Source organism: Coptis chinensis, chromosome 2, assembly GCF_015680905.1.
Source record: "Coptis chinensis isolate HL-2020 chromosome 2, ASM1568090v1, whole genome shotgun sequence".
In the NCBI taxonomy this organism is placed as follows: Eukaryota; Viridiplantae; Streptophyta; class Magnoliopsida; order Ranunculales; family Ranunculaceae; genus Coptis; species Coptis chinensis.
This window is the reverse complement of record NC_141457.1, coordinates 16113400-16134296: the sequence shown is the minus strand read 5'-3', so window position 1 is coordinate 16134296 and position 20897 is coordinate 16113400. Positions and strand designations below refer to the sequence as shown.

The 20897-nt window shown below is 40.7% G+C and overlaps 1 pseudogene; it reads left to right on the top strand.

Annotated features, from left to right (window-relative positions):
- Positions 1–3000: 3000 nt before the first annotated feature.
- LOC147515109 (cation/H(+) antiporter 15-like) overlaps positions 3001–20897 on the top strand; it is a 40580-nt pseudogene continuing 22683 nt past the window's right edge.

Below are 20897 nucleotides of genomic sequence, written 5' to 3'. Positions count from 1 at the left end.
TGGACAAAGAACACAATTAGCGTATTGAAGTGTTTTTTTTCTTATTAAAGTTTTTTGTCAGACCTCTACCTATATTAATCTAAAACATGTTACATAATATATCCATTCAAACAAATATAATATGTTACTATTCTAATTCACATGCGTTCATTCCTTTGATTTTTTCCACCCCAATTTTCTTTCCTAGCACGTGCAACGCACGTGCCCGTTTACTAGTTAAGTTTAATACATACAAAATAACCTATTAGAATAAGCATCATTTATAATTCGTTTTTTTTTTCTTCGGTCAATTCATTTTCTATAATCAGCAAAAAGGTATTTCTGTTAATTGTTGATCGGAAACTCGGCAGGTTCCAGGATTGCTGAAGATTAGATACATCAGGCAGACCACAGTTGGAACTGCCGCCGTTTTTGGCCTTTTCTTGGGAGCTGAGCTTAATACACTGTGGGAAGTCATATTAGTTTTCCTTTAGTTAGGATAGGGTCTGTACCAAATAATAATTTTTGTTTGGTGAGAATGTTTCTCACAATATAACAATCTGAAGGCTCAACTTAACTTATCTTGTGGAAGACATTTGTTTTACATTTGTTTATGATTGTGACTTATCAGTAATTTGTATTGTCTATCTGTCTCAAGATAATTATACTCTTTACAAATTATACTTCTTTTTCTTTTTCTTTAGCACTAGAAATAATGAAGAAACTGCACAAAACCTGATTCCCACCACTTATGTGGCTGTAAATGATTTGACATTAAACTTAAGGGATGCGTTCTTCTTCTTTTTTGCTGGAAGGGAATGTTGGAGTTATCCCTTACATGAGGATGAGGAAGAATATGGGAGAAAGCAATATTGTTCATGCGAAGAGGTCTGAGCGAGCGCTCAGATTGACCTAGCCCAAGGCGTGCCGCGCCCTTGTCGTGAAAAAGAAGATAGTTTTTTTTTCAACCTCTCGCGAAACAAAGTTATTGGACTTTTGAGGGTGCGCGCGCTCGAATTGGCCTTGCCGAGAGCGCGCCCGCGCCCATGCCTAAATTTACAGTTTCTATTTTATACAGTAACCGCGAAATTGCAAGTTTAGTATAAAAACAGAAGTAAAGTTTTGGAAAACATAAGTCTTGATTAGAAACCCAATTTTGAGAGCAATCAAAATTGAGATAAAACTCTTGCAAAGAGAAAAACTTGTAAGGAGATAGGAGTGATCTAGTAAGTTGGAGAAACTTGAGAGGAGTGATTTTAATCTTCCTTCTCATACTTATAAAAGGATTAGCTTTTGTGGAAGTAGGCATCATTGGCCAAATCACAGTACATCTTTGTATTCTGGTATGTTTTATTTGCTTTATATTTATATTGTCTGTTTGTGATAGTTATATCCATATATTAGGATTGTTGTTGTTGGTTGTAGTTAAAGGTTAGATTTTTGTCTGGAGTAGAAGATTGTCCAAGTACAAATTATCTTAGTGGGGATCGATTGGTATCGTTGTCCCCAATAGGAGATGTGTTGTCTCCAAAGGATGTATTCTTTTTGAATGTTCGTAACAAAATATGCAACACGACTCAGATACTCGGTTACAATAATTTTCTGAGACCAATATATGATATATTATTAAAGATGTGCATTCTTTCTTCTTAGGATCAGATGCTGCTCTTCTGTATTTGCACTACTATCCAGTGTGGAATTTCTATGTTCTCAAATGAAAAGGACGTAAATTGTAATTTCAAATTATAAATATCAACACCACCAAATCATACAAGCACAAACTCACCCTTAAGAGAAAACAAATAATATAAGTTCCTAGTGAAATTGGATAATGTACAGTTTTAGGGGTCAAATTATAGGAAACGGTTCAAGGAAATGAGACATCTAACTGCCAAGAGGAATTATCTCACCCAATTCTCTCCACCTAAAATGGAAGAAAAGAGACTCCTATGCTACATTGCCTTATCTTTGGAGTGATTTTTTGCTCCCAGCGATATTGCTCCAAGGCCTCCAAGCGGACTCTAGAGCCAACCACCTGTCAGTAAAATAAGAAAGCCAGATAGATAAAAACCATCGAACTTCCTATTTTATCCCTATAAAATATAAAATGAAAAAGAGAGAAAGTGTTGTGCTGGGTTTCTCGCTCACTGTTTTGAGTAAACACTACAAATTTTAATTTAGTAAAAAAATATATATGATATCAATATCAATTACCAAATTGAATCAGGTTTGACTTTAGTTGTGAATGAGTGTTTAATATATAACCAACAAAAAAATTCAAGTGAAATATTGGTCAGTTTGCATTTTCCTCTTGAATTTATGATTTAATCGATGATATAGACAAATACAAAGAAACTAATCCATATGAATCTCACATGGAAATGTTTATGTGGTAGTCTTCAAAGTAACAAGATTTTAATGTTCATCAAACTAAGAGACTAACAAAAGAGATTAGAGAAGTTGATGAATACAAGGTAGAGCCAGACTAACTTCGATGACGGAATCACATATTCAGGTGGAGAAGATGAAGAGAAATTCCATTTTTATTTTGATGTAAGGTAAGGGACAAATTAGAAAGTTGGAAATAAAGTCGGTTACTGCTAGGCTGCCTTTCTAGTTATGTTGGACAGATGGTTGGCTCTAGAGTCCCTAGGGCTTGGAGCAATATCGCTAAGAGCAAAAAATCACTCTTATCTTTAGGCCACCTAAAACCACAGTGTGACCATTCTTCCTCTGTCATTTTCTCATTTTAACTTTTACTCTGCAATGCAAATACCATCTTCTTCATTTTGGTTTTTTTTTTCTTTTCTTTCTTATGTAGTTCTTTCTGCTTCTCCATTTGAATTCTCTCTCCTACTATGTTTGTTAGGGAATGTGAAATATTTTAAGGTGTTCATGGTGATGGCTTTCTGCATGTAAGAGTGTAAGACTGTAAGAGTGATTACGTACAGAGTTAAATGTAAGATTGGTTACGTACAATGTTAAAGAAGAAAAGATAGCAACAAATAAAGAGGTGTCTATATGACTTCGGTGCAGGCAGTTGATATTCACCAAAATGCATCGGATGTTGCAGTGGTATGTTATGCACCTAGAATGGTCACTGCAAGTGGATTGTGGGACGGTGATAATCCCTTGGATTACTCTCTACCCCTCTTCATTTTACAAATAATGCTTATCGTTGTTACCACCAGAATTCTAGTTTTGGTCCTCAAACCGTTGCAACAACCCAGAGTCGTCTTCGAGATCCTGGTAAGTAACAGTTTACATGTATCATGTTCTAAACTGAGGCAAAATGATTTGGATAATTTCTCTGTCTATAAAGACAAATGGAAACACGGGATAGGTTTGGGTGAATTGGTCTCATTTATTTTTAAAATGAGTGGCACAACTATCAAATGATTTGACGACAACTTATGTTAGAAGAATCTAAACCTATTATTCTTGTTTTCTTGTTAAGTTATGCACTTCCACTAAAATGGATTTACTTTTCTTATTGGATTAATGTTTAAATTTGATGTCGACACTTAAGCCATTTTGATCAAAGATGTGTAATAGAACACTGAACAGATCAAAGAGGTAGGTAACTTGAAAGTTGAAACCAATAATAATATAACAGAAAAAAGAATAAATTTAAGAGAAGGTATCAACCTTAATTTTTTCTTCCATGGACATATCTTCAGTCACTAGTTCTAGTGAGCATGTTGATTACTTTTAGCAAAACAAAAGGTACATGTTTATCAAGTAGGAGGAAATGAGAAATTTGGTCAAAAGGCATCCATGATTATAACTTAGACATTTTTCTTGGAACAAGGTACTTTGTTAGTTGTTGCGATTTTACTCTCAATGTTTGTGTTTCTAAAAGAATGATGTGTATGCTTGACAGGGGGGAGTGTTGTTAGGTCCATCTGGAACTAGTTATAGTACGATGTTTGCTAACGCAGTATTTCCCATGAGGAGTGTCATGGTGCTAGAGACAATGGAACATATTGGCCTCCTTTACTTCTTGTTCCTAGTTGGAGTAGAAATGGATCTCAATGTGATTAAACGTACGGGTCGAGAAGCCATGGTCGTTGCTTTGGCGGGTATGGCTTGTTGGCGTTATCCCTCACATGAGGAGAAAAGGTGTTATGCTTGCGTGCATAAGCCTGAGCGCGACCCGCGCTCAAAATAGGCTTGCTCAAGGCGTGGCCCGCGCTCATGCCCTGGTCGACCTCCAGGCACTTTAGCACGACCCGCGCTCGACTTGGCCTTGCCTGAGGCGCACCCCGCACCTATGCCTATTTTTCGAAGGATTCTATTTTTGTGGACCGCGAGTTTGCAATAAGAGTTGGGGTTTTTGGCAAAACCTAACACACGAGAGACAGCACAAAAGTCAGAGAGAAACCCAATCTTGAAAGCAATCAAGATTGAGAGATAACATTTACAGAGATACAACCCTGTAAAGAGAGATAAGTGATCTAGTAAGGTGAGAGACTGCAAGGAGTGATTGTAATCTTCATTCCCACTTTATAAAATGACTAACTCTTGTGGAAGTAGGCATCATTGGCCGAACCACGGTATACCTTTGTGTTGTGGTTTGCTTTTACTGCTTTACATTATTATTTGTTGTTAATAGTTGTTTAGTGAGTTGGGCATTTAGCTAGATTGTAGTTGATATTGATATTGTTGTCTGGAGTTGAATTGTGTTCAAATACAAGTTATCTGTGTAGTGGGGAATCGATTGGCATTGGTATAAACCCCAACAAGTGGTATCAGAGCCAGCTTAGATTAGCCTAGGGTGTTATCTAAATCTTGGTCAGAAGGTGTTTGACAAAACTCTTGAGAAAAGATTTGAGTTTAAAGAACTTGTTGAGATAGACAATTCTGTAAACACTCACATGACGAGTCTGAATAGAAAGAACTACACCATCTGGAAAGCCAAGATGGAAGACTTGTTATATTGCAAGGACTTGGTATTACCCATTGAGAATGGGGGAGTAAAACCGGAAAAGACTGATGAGACTGAGTGGAAAAAGCTTGACAGAAAAGCGATTGGGTACATTCAATAGTGGATTGACGACAGTGTCTTTCACCATGTGTCCCAAGAGACTACAGCCTTCGGTTTGTGGAAGAAACTCGAAGACCTCTATGAAAGGAAGTCGGGCGAAAACAAAGTATTGCTCGTTAAGAAGTTTGCCAACATGAAGTACCAAGAAGGTTCTTCAATGTCAGAGCATCTTAACGAAGTATAGAATACCATCAATCAGATGCATTTGATGAAGATTGCTTTGGGAGACGAAGTTGAGGCTTTGTTGCTATTAGGTTCTCTACCCAAAAGTTGGGAGACATTAGCAGTTTCTCTACACGGAGCAGCCAAAGATGGAATCATTTCCATGGAAATGGCTACCGCGTTTTTGTTGAATGAGGAGACTAGAAGGAGTTCAAGAAGCAGCTCCTCTCACTCAGAGATCCTTGTCACAGAGAAACGGGGGAGAGGTAGATTCAGAAAACCATCTCATTCTAGAGGTGATGACAAAAGCAAATCTAGGGGTGAAGCTATAACTCCTAAGGCAGAGAGACAGTGCTACTATTGTGCCACCAAGGGCCACTTCATAAATGAGTGCAGAACACTGAAGAGGGATGAGAGGAATAAATGTGTACATGAAGACATGGTAAAGAGGTAGATTCATAAAACCATCTCATTCTAGAGGTGATGACAAAAGCAAATCTAGGGGTGAAGCTATAACTCCTAAGGCAGAGAGACAGTGCTACTATTGTGCCACCAAGGGCCACTTCAAATATGAGTGCAGAACACTGAAGAGGGATGAGAGAAATAAATGTGTACATGAAGACATGGTAAAGAGGAACAGAAACTCAGACAAAGATACTACCGCACTAGTCGATGATGATCTAGTGGGAATTGTGTTAGATTGTGGTGAGTGTTGTCTTAGTACCTCATGCCATGATACAGAGTGGGTGATAGATACAGGAGTATCCTATCACGTCACACCGCATAGTGGATTCTTTACTACCTACAGATGTGGTGAATATGGTGAAGTGAAAATGGGCAACAGTGGATGTATGTACCACTGTACTGGTACCCCTACGAACGACCATCATTGGGTACCACTATAAGAGCTGCCCACTAATGAGGTGGGCTTGCTTGCCCGCTACTGTGGCAGTCCCGCTTGTCTACTAATGTAGCATTCGGGCATGCCCTCTATTGGAGCAATGACACTGCCCACTAATATGGCACCTAAGTTATATATAGCAGGTCCGGAGATATGTCAAGGGATTTTTTCCATATGAAGCTTTTGGAAAGATTTCATACGAAGAGGGAAATATCTCGTCAAATAAGGAAAGGGTATTTTTAGCAATAAGATTCCTATAAATACCCAACAACCATTTCAAACAAAGTACTACGTGCATTTTTTAGACTTGATTCCAGAGAACAATTTGGATACGTAGGCAGCCATTGGTGGTGCAGTCACTTTCACTCTCTATCAACCTCTCCAACAAGATCATTGGTGTGTTTGTGTGAGTCATCACCCAAACATAATTGGCGCCGTCCTTGGTCCTTATTGATGGGACCTCTTCCACGTTCCTTCTTCCAAGCACCATTAATGGCAAAAACTACAAGGTCTCAGGCGAACAAGAATGCAAGAACACAACAACAACAACAAGATGAAAATCCGGAAGTACTAATCAATCAGGAGGTGATAGAACAACCTACTGCAACAGATCTGCAAGATCATCATTTTCAACTCCAAGTGCCACGACAACCCAAATCTAGACGTCCGACATCTCAGGCTCCAGTAACTCATCTTCAAGATCTATACGTTACAAATGCAAACGAAGTAGATCCGGAAAACATGGAGATAGGAGATGAAGACGTGTTGTTAGAAGTACTGCATCAGAGGTTCAAAAGAGAGAAGGAGCATAGCAACTACTTGCATAAGCAACTGGACAAAGGGAAGCAAGTATAAAGGGATGATGCCGATGCTGCATTTTCCACACCGGCAAGAGCTCCCAGATCCGGTGAAAATCGGAGTGTATCCAACCGACTACAATTTAATTACAGTACATCCCGTCCATTGGAAACTGTCCCTAAGCATCGTCACCCAAGTTCAAGCAGACATTCATCCCATTCAAGAAGACGATCTAGATCTCAAAATACCAACAACACTAGGCGTAGAAGTGGTCATAACATGACAAGATCATTGAATGTTGATCATAGCGCATCAGAAAGGTGGACAACATCCACCATAAGACGAAATGCTGGACGCCAAGATCAGGACCTCAGAGACGAATTGCAACATGACCTTAGACATGGCTTGAATGTAGCAAACCGATACAGACAGGTTAACGATGGTCAGCCCAGAATATGGCCACACCAAAAAAATGGGTACCCAGTTCGACAGCCTAGCCCGTTTTATCGGCACAGGTCTCGCAGCCCAAAGAACCAGCCAAATATAAAAGCAAGCAACAACTGGGGGCCACAACACCGTGAGATGCAACGTAGTGAAGTTACTCCTCAAGTTGTAAATCTAGAAGCCACAGGTGCACCATTCACAGAACAACAAATCAAAGACATCATCAAGATAACAATGACCAATGTGGGTGTTACTGAAGCACGATGGAAAGACCTTGCAGTAAATGAAGATATCGTCGGGAGATTTTCTCTAAAGATACAAAATGCAGAGCATCAGAAAGGATTCAAACAACCAGACCTTCCTACGTTCAACGAAGTAGGAGGAGACCCAAACGATCATGTTATGGAGTTTAAAAGCAGGGTAATTCTATGGCGCAAAGATGACCCCCTACTGTGCAAACTTTTTCCGTCTACGTTAAAAGGAGAAGCTCTACGTTGGCTTTCTAGCTTGCCAGCTCAATCTATCGCGTTATTTCAGGAATTAGCAAACCAGTTCACAGATCGGTTTAAGCATAATTGGACACGTCCTAAGGATGTCAACATCTTGCTCAACACCAAGCAGCAAAAAGATGAAGCATTGGCAAAGTTCGTAATTCGTTTCCTCCAAGTGCAAGCAGAGGTCACCGATGTCCCTGACGTAATGATCATTCATGCATTCAAGGAAGGAGTCCATTTCGATAAAAATGGAATTTACAACTCCCTTGTACGGGACCCCCCACAATCAAAATCCAATTTGTTTGCACGAACACAGCAGTTCATTAACTTGGAGGAAGATGTTAGATCAAAAGCCTCAAGAGACAAAGACTTCCGAAGTAAAGACTCAAACGAAGGTAAAGGCAAACAGAAGCAAAACATATCGGAAGGACCACAACAGAAGTCAGAATACAACAAGGTTAACACAGTTCGTGAGAAAATGAAGCTCCCTCCATTAAATGCCAAGTACGATGTGATATATGAAAAGATCAAGGGACGCAACTTACTTTTTCCACCACTACCCTTGCCTGAAAACACTAAGTCTACACGTGATAAAAATCTTTGGTGTCACTTTCACAATGATTTCGGCCATGAAACAGGACAGTGCAAATCCCTCAAGGGAAAAATATAGAGGCTAGTCGACAAGGGACAATTAGACGAGTTTGTGCTTTCAAAAACGGTGAAGCAAAATGTAGCAATGACTAGCCACAATGTTATACTAGCTGGTCATGCCAAAATCAATGATGTTTCACGAACAAGGCAAAAGTGTGAACAACGAGCAAAGTTTGGTTTCTTGCGGGAATTTTATCACGTCAATAACATTGATTTTGTTGAAGGAATTCGCTTTGAAAACCACGAGCCTGGTCCCCTATGTTTTAGTGATAGAGATCTAATTGGCGTCCATCATCCTCATTATGATGATGTCATCATCTCAGCTTTCGTTGGATTATGGCGAGTTCAGCGCATCATGATAGATAACCGGAAGTTACATCGCGTCATTTTACAAAGTTGCAACAAGAACATGCAATTGTCAGAAAATTTAATTACTACAGAAAGTACTCCAATCATTAGGTTTGACGGAACCACAACAACTCCAGTAGGAAGAGTCTCTCTACCAGTCACACTCATGGACAAGTCTATTGACATTGAATTCCTCCTGATGAATTGCAAGTCCCCTTACAATGCAATCCTAGGAAGAGACTGGCTCCATAGCATGGGCGCAGTAGTATCTACCTTTCACCAGGCAGTAAAATTCCCATATCTCGACAAAATTTGTAAGGTGCACGGTGACCAGATGGCTTCCCACAGCTGTCACGAAAAAGTCTTGGATGAATATCGTCAGTCGGATATGCGGGGAAATACAATTCTCAGTAATTCGCAAGCAGTGTCTAAATCAGAGTCAGCCACGCACAATATTTATACTGCTAGTTCACAAAATGAAGGACCGCCGACTATCGACCGCCTCTTAGAAGTTCAAATTGGGAATTTAGGCGGACAAACAACTTTCATATCGGCAGAACTGATAGAAAATGAACAAAAAGAAATGGTAGCACTCCTCAGAAAGAACAAAAAGATCTTTGCTTTGTCAGTCGAGCAGATGCCAAGGATCAGCCCAGAAGTTGCATGCCACACACTTGACATGGATCCTACCATCAAGCCAGTTCGGCAGAAGCCTAGGCACATGGCCCCAGATAGAAAACTCAAAGTCAGAGAGGAAATTGATCAGTTACTCTCAACTCAGTTCATACGGCCAGTTTCATATCCGCAGTGGTTGTCTAACGTGGTTGCAGTGCCCAAGAAAGATGGTAAAATGAGAGTGTGCATTGATTTCACGAACCTTAACAAAGCTTGCCAGATTCATCCCTACCCTCTTCCACTTTAATATCGAATTGGTAGATGCCACGCCCGGCTACCCACGCTTATCATTTATGGATAATGATTTGGGATACCACCGGATCCCGCTTAGTGTTAAAGACCAAGAAGCAACCGCATTCATCAATCGACCAAAGGGATTTTTGTTACCAAGTTATGCCTTTCGGTTTAAAAAACACAGGGGCTACGTACCAGAGAATGATCAACACCATATTCGGAGATATGTTGGGCAAGACAATGGAGGCTTACATTGATGACATGGTTGTAAAATCCAAGCACAGTGGCGATCACATCTCTTACTTACAATCAGTTTTTGACAGAATTGACAAATTTAACATGCGGCTAAATCCTTTGAAATGTGCTTTCGGACTGATATCAGGAAAATTTCTAGGGTAGTTGATGACTCGTCGAGGCATCGAAGCTAACCCAGAACAGATCTGATCCATTCAAGCCATGCCCTCTCCAAAAAGAAAAAAGGAGATTCAACAGCTCACAGGGCGCTTAGCAACACTAAATTGCTTCGTCTCTAAATACTCGAACCGGTGTCATCCTTTCTTTCAGACGTTAAAAGACTCAGCAAAGTGGAATGATGATTGTGAAAATGCCTTTCAATCAATTAAGAACTACCTGGTCGCACCCCCAATCTTGGCCAGCCCAGCTATAGGGCAACCTGTTGGAGCTTACTTGGCCGTTACAGATACTGCAGTAAGTGCAGTCCTGTTCATCGATGGAGAAGACGGTCATCCAATCTTCTTCATTAGTAAAACACTAACGGGGGCGGAAAGCAGATATTCAAGAATTGAAAAAATTGCTCTGGCCTTGGTTCATTCTGCCAGACGCCTCAAGCCATATTTCCAAGGAAGACTGATCAAAGTACACAGAATATCCTCTACGCAAAGTTTTCCGAAGTGCCCAGGAATCAAGTAGACTCGCGGAATGGGACATCTAGCTTATAGCATCCATTTTGAACCTCGCATTTCAGAAAAGGGTCATGGACTTCCATCCCTAATGGCAGATTTCCCTATCGACGATTTTGTCCCCGAAATCAACCAAGACAGCAGTATCTATAGCGAAACGGCTATAGTTGGGGGCGAGGAAGCCCTGCCAAAGCATACTGACCCTTCATCCGATTCATGGATTGTTTACACGGATGGCTCACACAACAAATCCGGCTCTGGATTAGGATGTGTTTTTATCAAGCCAGATAAATCAACCATTGAACCCTCAGTTCGTTTTGGGTTCAAGGCCTCCAGTAATGTAGCAGAATATGAAGCTGTCATGTACGCAATGCGCACAGCTTTGGACTTAGGAGTTCAAAAATTAGAAATTTTCACTAACTCACGGTTGGTGGCAGGGCAATTCTCCGGCTCTTTTGAAGCCCGAGACGATAAAATGGCAGCATACCTAGACTTAATTCACAGACTTGCTCACCAGTTTCAAACCATCCAGATTATAGAAAGGCCTAGGAATGATGTTCGACATGCAGTCGCCTTAGCATATCTATCCGCAACAGTAGGCATTGATGGACCAAGACAAGTTAACGTTGATTTCTAGCAAGACCCAAACATTGACTTGTCCTTAGAACAACTCGCAGACATCTGCATCAACGCATGTTGCTTTTTCTGTATGGATAGGGAACATCTACCATCGGACATTAATATTGTCAATACGAGGAAAAGGAAGTATTATATTCCCCTACAAGACAAGCCCAGTGAAGACGTTTCCCAGAAAGATAGAAACAGAACTCTTCAAGAAAATGATGCAGACTCCTGCCCTATACCTAAAAGTAACGATCAAGGTGACGACGAAATTGCAGAAGAGCACAACAACTTCACTTACCCAAATGTCGTGGCAGACATCGATGATTGGTGCACACCAGTCATTGCATTTCTACGCAATGGCATAGTCCCTTCAGAACCCAAGATCGCAGATAACGTCAAAAGAGATGCATGGAAGTTTATACTCGTATCTTCATCCACAAGAACTCTGCAATTGTACAGGAAAGGTAATTCATTGTCTCCTATGCTGAGGTGTCTCACAACATAGGAAGGAGCAGCCGTGCTACAAGAAATCCATGCAGGGATATGCGGAAATCATTCGGGTGGTCGAAGTTTGGCGTATAAGGCAATGATGTAAGGATATAGGTGGCCTCATATGCAATTGGATGCGAAAAACATTTCCCAGACATGTATTCCTTGTCAGAAACACTATCATTTGGGTACTCTTCTAGCCACTGAGCTACACCTGATTTTCTCACCATGGCCATTTGCAAAATGGGGTTTAGACATCATTGGGCCCCCTACCTAGAGCTCCAGGGAATGTTTGCTTTCTCCTCATAGCTACAGATTACTTTACCAAGTGGGCAGAAGTACAACCTTTGGTGCACATACAAGCTTTGGACATCAAACGGTTCCTATGGAAGGATATAATTTGCCGATTTGGTATCCCCGCTGAATTAATATCAGACAATGGAAAGCAATTTGATTCAGAAAAAATACACAAGCTTTGTGCTAGTCTCCATATTCAGCACAATTTTTCTGCACCCTATCACCCCTAAGCAAATAGGCAAGCCGAAGCGACAAATAAATCCATCTTAGCAATCCTCAAACGTCGACTCGAACAGGCTAAAGGCAAGTGGACAAGGGAGTTACCAGCCGTTCTATGGGCGTATAGAACAACTCCAGCCATTTCGACAGGGAATGTCACCATTTAACCTGGCGTATGGAGCAGAAGCGGTATTACCCACGGAAATTTTTGTTGGGATGACCCGCACCGCTGCCTTAAATGATGGCCATAATGATGAATTAGTAGCTCATTCAAAGGCCAATCTAGATGAAGTGCGAGAGGAAAGTATTGCTCGTCTCCTCCATTACCAAGCCGCAATGAAGAAGCAATATGACAGAAGCTTCGCTTGAAAGTTTTTCATCCGGGCGACTGGGTCTTGTGTAGACAATCAAAGATCATCGATGCAAGGAAGCTAGGCAAAAACTTGGAAGGACCTCTTATCATTGACCGTACTGCCTCTAAGGGCGCATATTTCCTTCGCACAATTTCGGGAACCCCTCTCCCGAAACCATGGAATGCGCTCCATCTTAGGCGTTTTTATTGTTAAATTGGTTTCCCATTAGTACAAATGGGTAGCTTGAGTGACAGCTCCTTAGTGCATGTCCATGAGACAAACTAGCTATGTTGTTTCAAATTTCAAATCATCAATAAAATTTCATTCTTCCATAGTTGACTTCTTTACTTCCATTCAGCAAGGCACGCATAGTGTATATAAATTCCTCAAAAGCAATGTACAGTAAAGCACTCTAGTTCAGTCACCACCACCTTAGTTTAGGTGAGGTTGGTATTTAACCTACACAAATTCAAAGTCGTGGAGTTTGAATTTGCAAAATCTTACTCCACGCATCAAAAAGTCATGGAGTTTGCGTTTGCAAAACCTTACTCCCCGCATCAAAAAGTCGTGAAGTTTGCGTTTGCAAAACCTTACTCCACACATCAAAAAGTCGTGGAGTTTGCGTTTACAAAACCTTACTCCACGCATCAAAAAGTCGTGGAGTTTACGTTTGCAAAATCTTACTCTACGCATCAAAAAGTCGTGGAGATTGCGTTTGCAAAACCTTACTCCACGCATCAAAAAGTCGTGGAGTTTGCGTTTGCAAAACCTTACTCCACGCATCACAAAGTCGTGGAGTTTGCGTCTGCAACACCTTACTCCACGCATCAAGAAGTCACGGGGCTTGCATATGCAATATCTTGCCCCACTCACCAGAAAGTCGTGGAGTTAGCATTTACAATACCTTACCCCACTCATCACAAATCACATAGCAATCAAGCGGGAATGACTATATAAATGCAAACTGGTTTATCGTGTCTATCGGAATCTGAAATTTTGTTTCCCAAATTTTACATTATCACCTAGGTGTTCTTCACTATAAAAGAGACTGGGCACGCACCGGCACTTAATTCAAAGCATTCCAATTCCAATAAACAAACATGCCATACTGGCTAGCAAATTAAAGAAGCTAAACGCTGCAACCTCAAATTGCATTCATCTGAGCAGCTTTAGGTAGTCAAACACCAGGAGTGGCCTAAATTTCCTATTTCCTATTGTCTTTTTAAAAAAAGATGAGTTGATTCAAGCTCATTATCATGGTGCAAAATATTTCTTAGTTAAGACTGGCAAGGGATGCTAATTGGCTTTTAAGCAAAGTTATTTTGTCAAACACTGAGTATTCCTTTAAGGTGATCGACTGAACACACAAACGCGTACAGAACACGATATATTAGTATACAAGAGTATACTTTTTACGGTAAAAATTCAACATATGGGCAAAGGGAGCAAGCGGTTAGATTGCAATAAAATATCCATGTTTTTCTACCACACGAATATAAGTTGGTTTGCCGTCCAACGGCTTGTACCCTTGGCTAAAACAAAACTCTTACTTGCAATATGAAGAATCCAGACCACCCAAACAATGCTTAACCAATTCATTTTCTCCCACACAATTACATTATTTGTGGTCTCAGAATTACATTACATATCAATTTGATGATACTATAAATCTCCATATGCTTATACTGTTGGTCGAAAAGTATAGGTTAAAATTAAGTATAACTACATCCTCAATGAAGCAATTGACCAACCTAGCACTATTGTACTCAAACAGAAGTCATGGAAGGTCAGACGAGCTGGTTCAAGATTTGAAATTAGCTCTATCTTTCTTTGTCTTTGCAAGAGATGTTCATAAACTCAAATATCGTACATGAAGTTAACTACAGTGTTTGTGACCTATAACCATCCACTTATTCTGCACAACTCAAAACTAATATCCTACTGGACGGCATAACATCCAACCTTTCCTACAAAACAAAAAACACTCTAGTTGACATGCTTGCCAGCTTTTACTAAATTCTCTTATATACTAGCTTAGGGTTCTAGATATGTAAAGGGTCTGCCAAACACATTTAGTTGGCTACTGTGGTCCTGGTGAATGAGTTTGCAAAAACAGTTTGCTATAGATATTAAGTGCAGAATGTATTTAAGATAACGAACCTGTAGACCTCAACATTTAGTTCTAACTGTTCTAGTTTTGATGACTTTTAATGGCCATGTATCCTCTAAAATTTAAAATCACTAGTTCCATGTGCTCAATAGATGTGAGTAAATGGTTCATAATTCAGTACAAATCAAATACTATATCAACTAGAAGATTGTGGGAGATCCTCCTACTTACTTAGCTAAACGCGCTCAACAACCCAACAATAATTCGTGAATGCATAAAGTTCATCCAAACCAGATGACACAATCTGCAACATTTTTTTCATTTTTTTTTTTGTGGTCAAAGTAAAATAGAACAGTAAGATATCTTACTTCTGACATAGAAGTAGCGACTTCGTTAGAGCATATATCTTGCATCTTTGCTATAAGGTCCATGTCCAAGTGAAGCAAGTTTCATAATATCTGCTTCCTCCAGATTCACATCAGCTACCCTACATCACCCACCTTAAATTCTAATCAATCAACATAACTTCACTTGAGTAACGTACTATTACTTTGTACTTTGAAGAAAAGTGGCCTACTCCAAATTTCCAGTCGCAGCAGTAGCGATAGCAAGAGCATATATATAGATCCCAAAGAAGAGGTGCCATGGCAATATCGTCCACATGGACCACTCATACAAAGCAGGACATTTCTCAACTCTTTGCACTAAGTCGTCCATGCACAGTCATTTGCAACAAGAATACAGAGTTTATGGTGCAACATAAGTATTTTATTCATCTAACATTCCACTTTACATCCAAACAAAAAAGATAAAGAAAAACAAAGTGCAACAATTTCCAACCTATCTAACCCCTATCTAGTAGACGTTCGCAAGAACTACTTATGTTACGCCAAATCGCTATATTTTAAGGCAAAGAATCATAACCACCCCCCAATTCCATAGCGCCCTCGCCTACTCCATCTTCAAGCACAAGGTCTTCTATTGCATCCTCAAAGGCACTTGGAAGCAATATCCTGCAAACCTCTTTCCTCGGGCAGGTCTGGTACAACAAAGTATAATGCTGCAAGGCGCCATTCATAACATCTCGCGCTTGACTTATCATGTCAACGTACTTCTTTGACACAGCCTCAAGCTGAGCTTTCTCAAGCAGCGCCAATGAGAGTTTAAGAGTTAGTTCAGATAGTGTCTTCTTCTCCTCACGCAACTCTCTCATAGCCTTCTTACATTCCTTATCTTTCCCTTTTATCGCCTGCACCATCTCCTCCTTTTCGCACGACAAGGCTGCCACCTTCTCTCGCAAAAGCATCATTTCCATCTGGGCTCTAGCACTCTCAGCCTTCGCTTCCTCTTTCTCTTTCTGTACTAAATCCGCCGTCAGGGGTCCTGGCATTGCATGTTTTTCTTTCTCTAACACCGCCATCAGCTTAGCGAAATTTTCCATAGCCTACAAAAGCAAAGATATATACATATATATATGAGTTGAATATGATTTCAAAAGGCCATGCTAAGTAATATAGAGAGGCAACAGGTATAATGGTATTACCTTTCGCAACGTCTGCATCCCAAGGATACACAGTTCTGAAGTTTCCTCTACCTCTTTCGTGTTACTGGATCCTAATTCTGGTAATAAAAGTTGGTCATGCATATACTCCTCGACCATTTCAGCAGAAAAATCAATGTCGGCATGAGGCCTTAACGCCTCTATCACCTCGTCATCAAGAAAAACTACCGAGATAAGTTCTGATGGTTCAACTGAGGTAATATCTCCAACAGATATGGACACACTCTTCGTATCACGAAAAATTCTTTCATCCATAGCACCATTGGGGGCGGCTGCCTTTTGCTCTATCTCCATAGACTGAGGTTGTCCTCGGATAATTTCAGAGTCTTTTTCAATTACAAGCATATTACTCCCTGTACCTTCATTATTCAAAGGAACAAGAGGCAGCCAACGCCCATCATCTGGAGTACCTTCAGCCCAGGTAACTTCCTTCACACCAACTTCCACACTCTCATTAGCAACTACAGTTTCTGGTCGGTGAGTCCCGTTCAAGTCTTTGTCCGCTTTGCGCTTACTCCGCCTCTCCATTGAAGCGGTAGATTTGGGGAATATTTCAAGAGCTTTCAATTCTTCAACGCTATCATTGGCAACTTCATTTGTTATTTTTCTCTTCTGCATTTTCAAGCGAGCTTCTAAAATGGGAGACGCAGTTACAAGGGGCCTCTGCTCATTGTCACGCTACTTATCACCAGCTTGTCGAGCTTCTAACATGGTTACTTGTTGTCGGGGAGCTTGTCGTCGTGACCCATATGGACACTTGGGAACATCAAGGGCATGTCCACAACGTTTTTCTTCACTATAATAGCAGCTACGAACCACTTCATTAGGCCATGACAAGTCCCAGATGTTCTCGTCCCTGTCCATGCTAAAGTAAAATCTGAGATACTCCAAAGCTTCGCTGCTCACGTCAAAGTCCGTGGTACTTGGCCGATCACCTAAAAACAAAAACTTCAGTAACTAGAATATATAGATAATTCACAAGATAGTGATTATGCAGGCGCACCCTTTGTGCTCCATACCTATAATCCTATTCGGGACACGGGTTGCATAAGGGTTCCAATTTCCACGTACTAAGAAACAATACTTATCCCAGTTTTGGTACCCCTTCGGTAATCCTTTAAACTTCATCTCTAGATATGCCCATTCCACATGAAACATCAAGGACCCATCTTCTTATGTATAGCGTTGCGGCCATACCAAGAGCAGTAATTCATCTGCCCCGAAGGGACACCGGTATACTTCAGCCAAAGCGCGTGCCCTCGCGAAAACCAACCATAACGACATAGAAACTTGAATCGGTGGAATGCGCCACACAGATAGAACTCGAGACACCTCCTTGTCGAGAGGTACCATCATCCCATACTCCAGCTGTGCAAAAGTCACCACTAATTCCCCCTCCTTCACCGGGTGTCCTTTGTCATATTCCGAAAGCTGCTCAATGCCGAAGTTCTTCAAGCGGAACATTCTTGTGAGTTCATCGGAGGTCGTACTATGAGCAAATGTGTTAGTTGGTAAGGCAGTACGCTCTATCTATCTGCGTTGCAACATCTCGCCAGCGAAACTCGTCATCGTCCACCGCATATTGCCACCAACTTTAGCCTTCATCTCACCACCGTTTTCTTTCCCATTCACCATATCGCCCTGAGATATATGAAAACTTAAATACTTGGAATGGGTAGCACTTAATATTCAGCAAGTACAAAATAACATTACCTTCTTATAGGCAGGTAACCACGATTCGATTTCCCAATTCAAAGGTCGGTAGATTCTTTTTTCTATTTTCATGAATATCTCTTTCTGTATCAAAAGGCCAAAGCTTGCAAGTACCCACATCTCAACTCTATGTTTGCAAACCCCAACCGATCCTTGTCACACCTTCTTTTTCCGGTCACAATTATTTTAGATTCATGCCTTCTTAGTTAAACAAGCACTTATCAAACTTATTAGTATGAGGCGCATGTTCCCTAATTTGATTTGCCGTCATCCTTATTTCCATGGGTCCAATTAGCAATCATATGCCGTCATTTACTAAATTACCTTTACTAATGTAATTAATTGCACATGGTCAAAGTCACTGAGTTTACTGGATCTGAGTTACCCACTAGGTCAGTCGATCTCACGATTACAAAGAATTCTAAGTTAAGTTAACCTTAACTAAGTTATTCGCATGGCATCGCAAAATTTTTGATCACACTGCTTCATTCTTTTATAGTAATATAATGTCTATTATTCGCCACAAGGAACAAATTCCATCCGGCAAAGAGGGGGCGGTGTATGTACCACTATACTGGTATCCCTACGAACGACCATCATTGGGTACCACTATAAGAGCCGCCCACTTGCCCGCTACTGTGGCAGTCCCGCTTGTATACTAATGTGGCATTCGGGCATGCCCTCTATTGGAGTAATGACACTGCCCACTAATATGGCACCCAAGTTATATATAGCAGGTCCGGAGATATGTCAAGGGATTTTTTTCATATGAAGCTTTTGGAAAGATTTCATACGAAGAGGGAAATATCTCGTCAAATAAGGAAAGGCTATTTTTAGCAATAAGATTCCTATAAATACCCAACAATCATTTCAAACAAAGTACTACATGTATTTTTGAGACTTGATTCCAGAGAACAATTTGGATACGTAGGCAGCCATTGGTGGTACAATCTCTTTCACTCTCTATCAACCTCTCCAACAAGATCATTGGTGTGTTTGTGTGAGTCATCACCCAAACAGTGGAGTCTCAAAGATTGTAGGGATTGGGGATGTTCACATAGAAACCAATGTCGGCTACACCTTGACACTCAAGGATGTAAGACATGTCCCTGACATTCGGCTAAGCCTAATTTCCATTGGGAAGTTAGGTGATGATGGCTTTGTATACTCGTTTGGTAACGGGGTATAGAAACTGAGCAGAGGTTCCATAGTAGCAGCCAAAGGGAAGAAAACTTGCTCTCTTTACAAAACACAAGCTAGTTTGTGTAAAGTAGAAGTGAATCCGTCAGAAAAAAAAGATTCCTCTAAACTGTGGCACAAGAGACTGTGTCATATGAGCAAAAAAGGGATGGAAGTTCTTGCTAAGCAAAAGGCCTTGCCAGACATCAAAGGTACACATTTAAATAGATGTACTCATTGTTTGGTAGGAAAGCAACACAGGGTGTCTTTCCAAAGATTCTCGTCTTATAAGAAGGACAATGTCTTTGAACTTGTTCACACTGATTTATGTGGTCCTATGAGAGTAAAGTCCCACCAGGGAGTTTTGTACTTCTTAACATTTATTGATGATGCTTCAAGAAAGATATGGGCCTATAGTCTGAAGACCAAGGATGAAGTACTTGGCGTGTTCAAGATATTCCAAAGCATGGTGGAAAGAGAGAAAGGGAAGCTTTTGAAGTGTATTTGCTCTGATAATGGGGGTGAGTATATAGGGCCATTTGAAGAGTATTGCTAGAGTCATGGGATTCTTCATGAGCAGACCGTTCCCAAGACACCGCAACATAATGGAATAGCAGAGAGAATGAACCATACCATTGTAAAGAGGATGAGATGCATGTTATCTCACTCTAAGCTACCTAGAAGCTACTGGGTAAAAGCAATGAGTACAGCCGTGCATGTGATCAACCTATCACCGTCAAAGCCTCTGAATAGTGATTATCCAGAGAGAGTATGGTCAGGCAGAGATGTTGAATATGGATACTTGAGGGTATTTGGGTGTAGGGCATTTGTGCATATTCTGAAGGATGAGAGATCCAAGTTTGATGACAAAGTTAAGTAGTGCATTTTTCTGGGTTATGGGGATGAGAAGTTTGGCTACAAACTCTATGATCCAATTAACAAGAAAGTAATCCAAAGCCGAGATATTGTGTTCTTGGAAGACCAAACCATAGCAGATTTCGAGGAGGGTGAGAAGGCACAGGCTTTCACTAATAATCTTGTTGATTCAGAACTAGAAGTTGTTCCTACTGTGGAACGTGCAGAAGGCATTGAGAATGCAGAGAACCATGAGTTTGAAGCTCATGATGATGATCCTATTGTTCATGATGGGATAGAACTTATTGGTATAGAAGATGGAGATAAAGTGCATGAACCACCAACTGAGCAAGCAGCAGTGCATCCTCCTGAGGCACCAGCAAATGGGGCAAGGAGGACAGACAGAGAGAGACAAGCTTCAACCATGTATCCACCATATACGTATGTTTTACTATTTGATGGTGGAGAACCTATGTACTATCAAGAGGCTCTTGAAGGTACAGACAAGGAGAAGTGGTTAAAGGCTATGCATGATGAGATGGATTATTTGCATAAGAATCACACTTATAAGTTAGTTGAGAAACCGAAAGGAAGAAAAATTCTCAAAAATAAGTGGATCTACAAAGTCAAGCATGAGGAGAACAATCCTAACCCAAGGCACAAAGCTCGCCTTGTAGTGAAGGGATTTGGTCAAAGGAAAGGTATTGACTTTGATGAGATTTTCTCTCATGTTGTGAAGATGACTTCTATCCGGGTGGTATTGGGTATGGCCGCAAGTATGAACCTAGAGGTTGAGCTGCTAGATATTAAGACAGCTTTTCTTCATGGAGACCTTGAAGAAGAT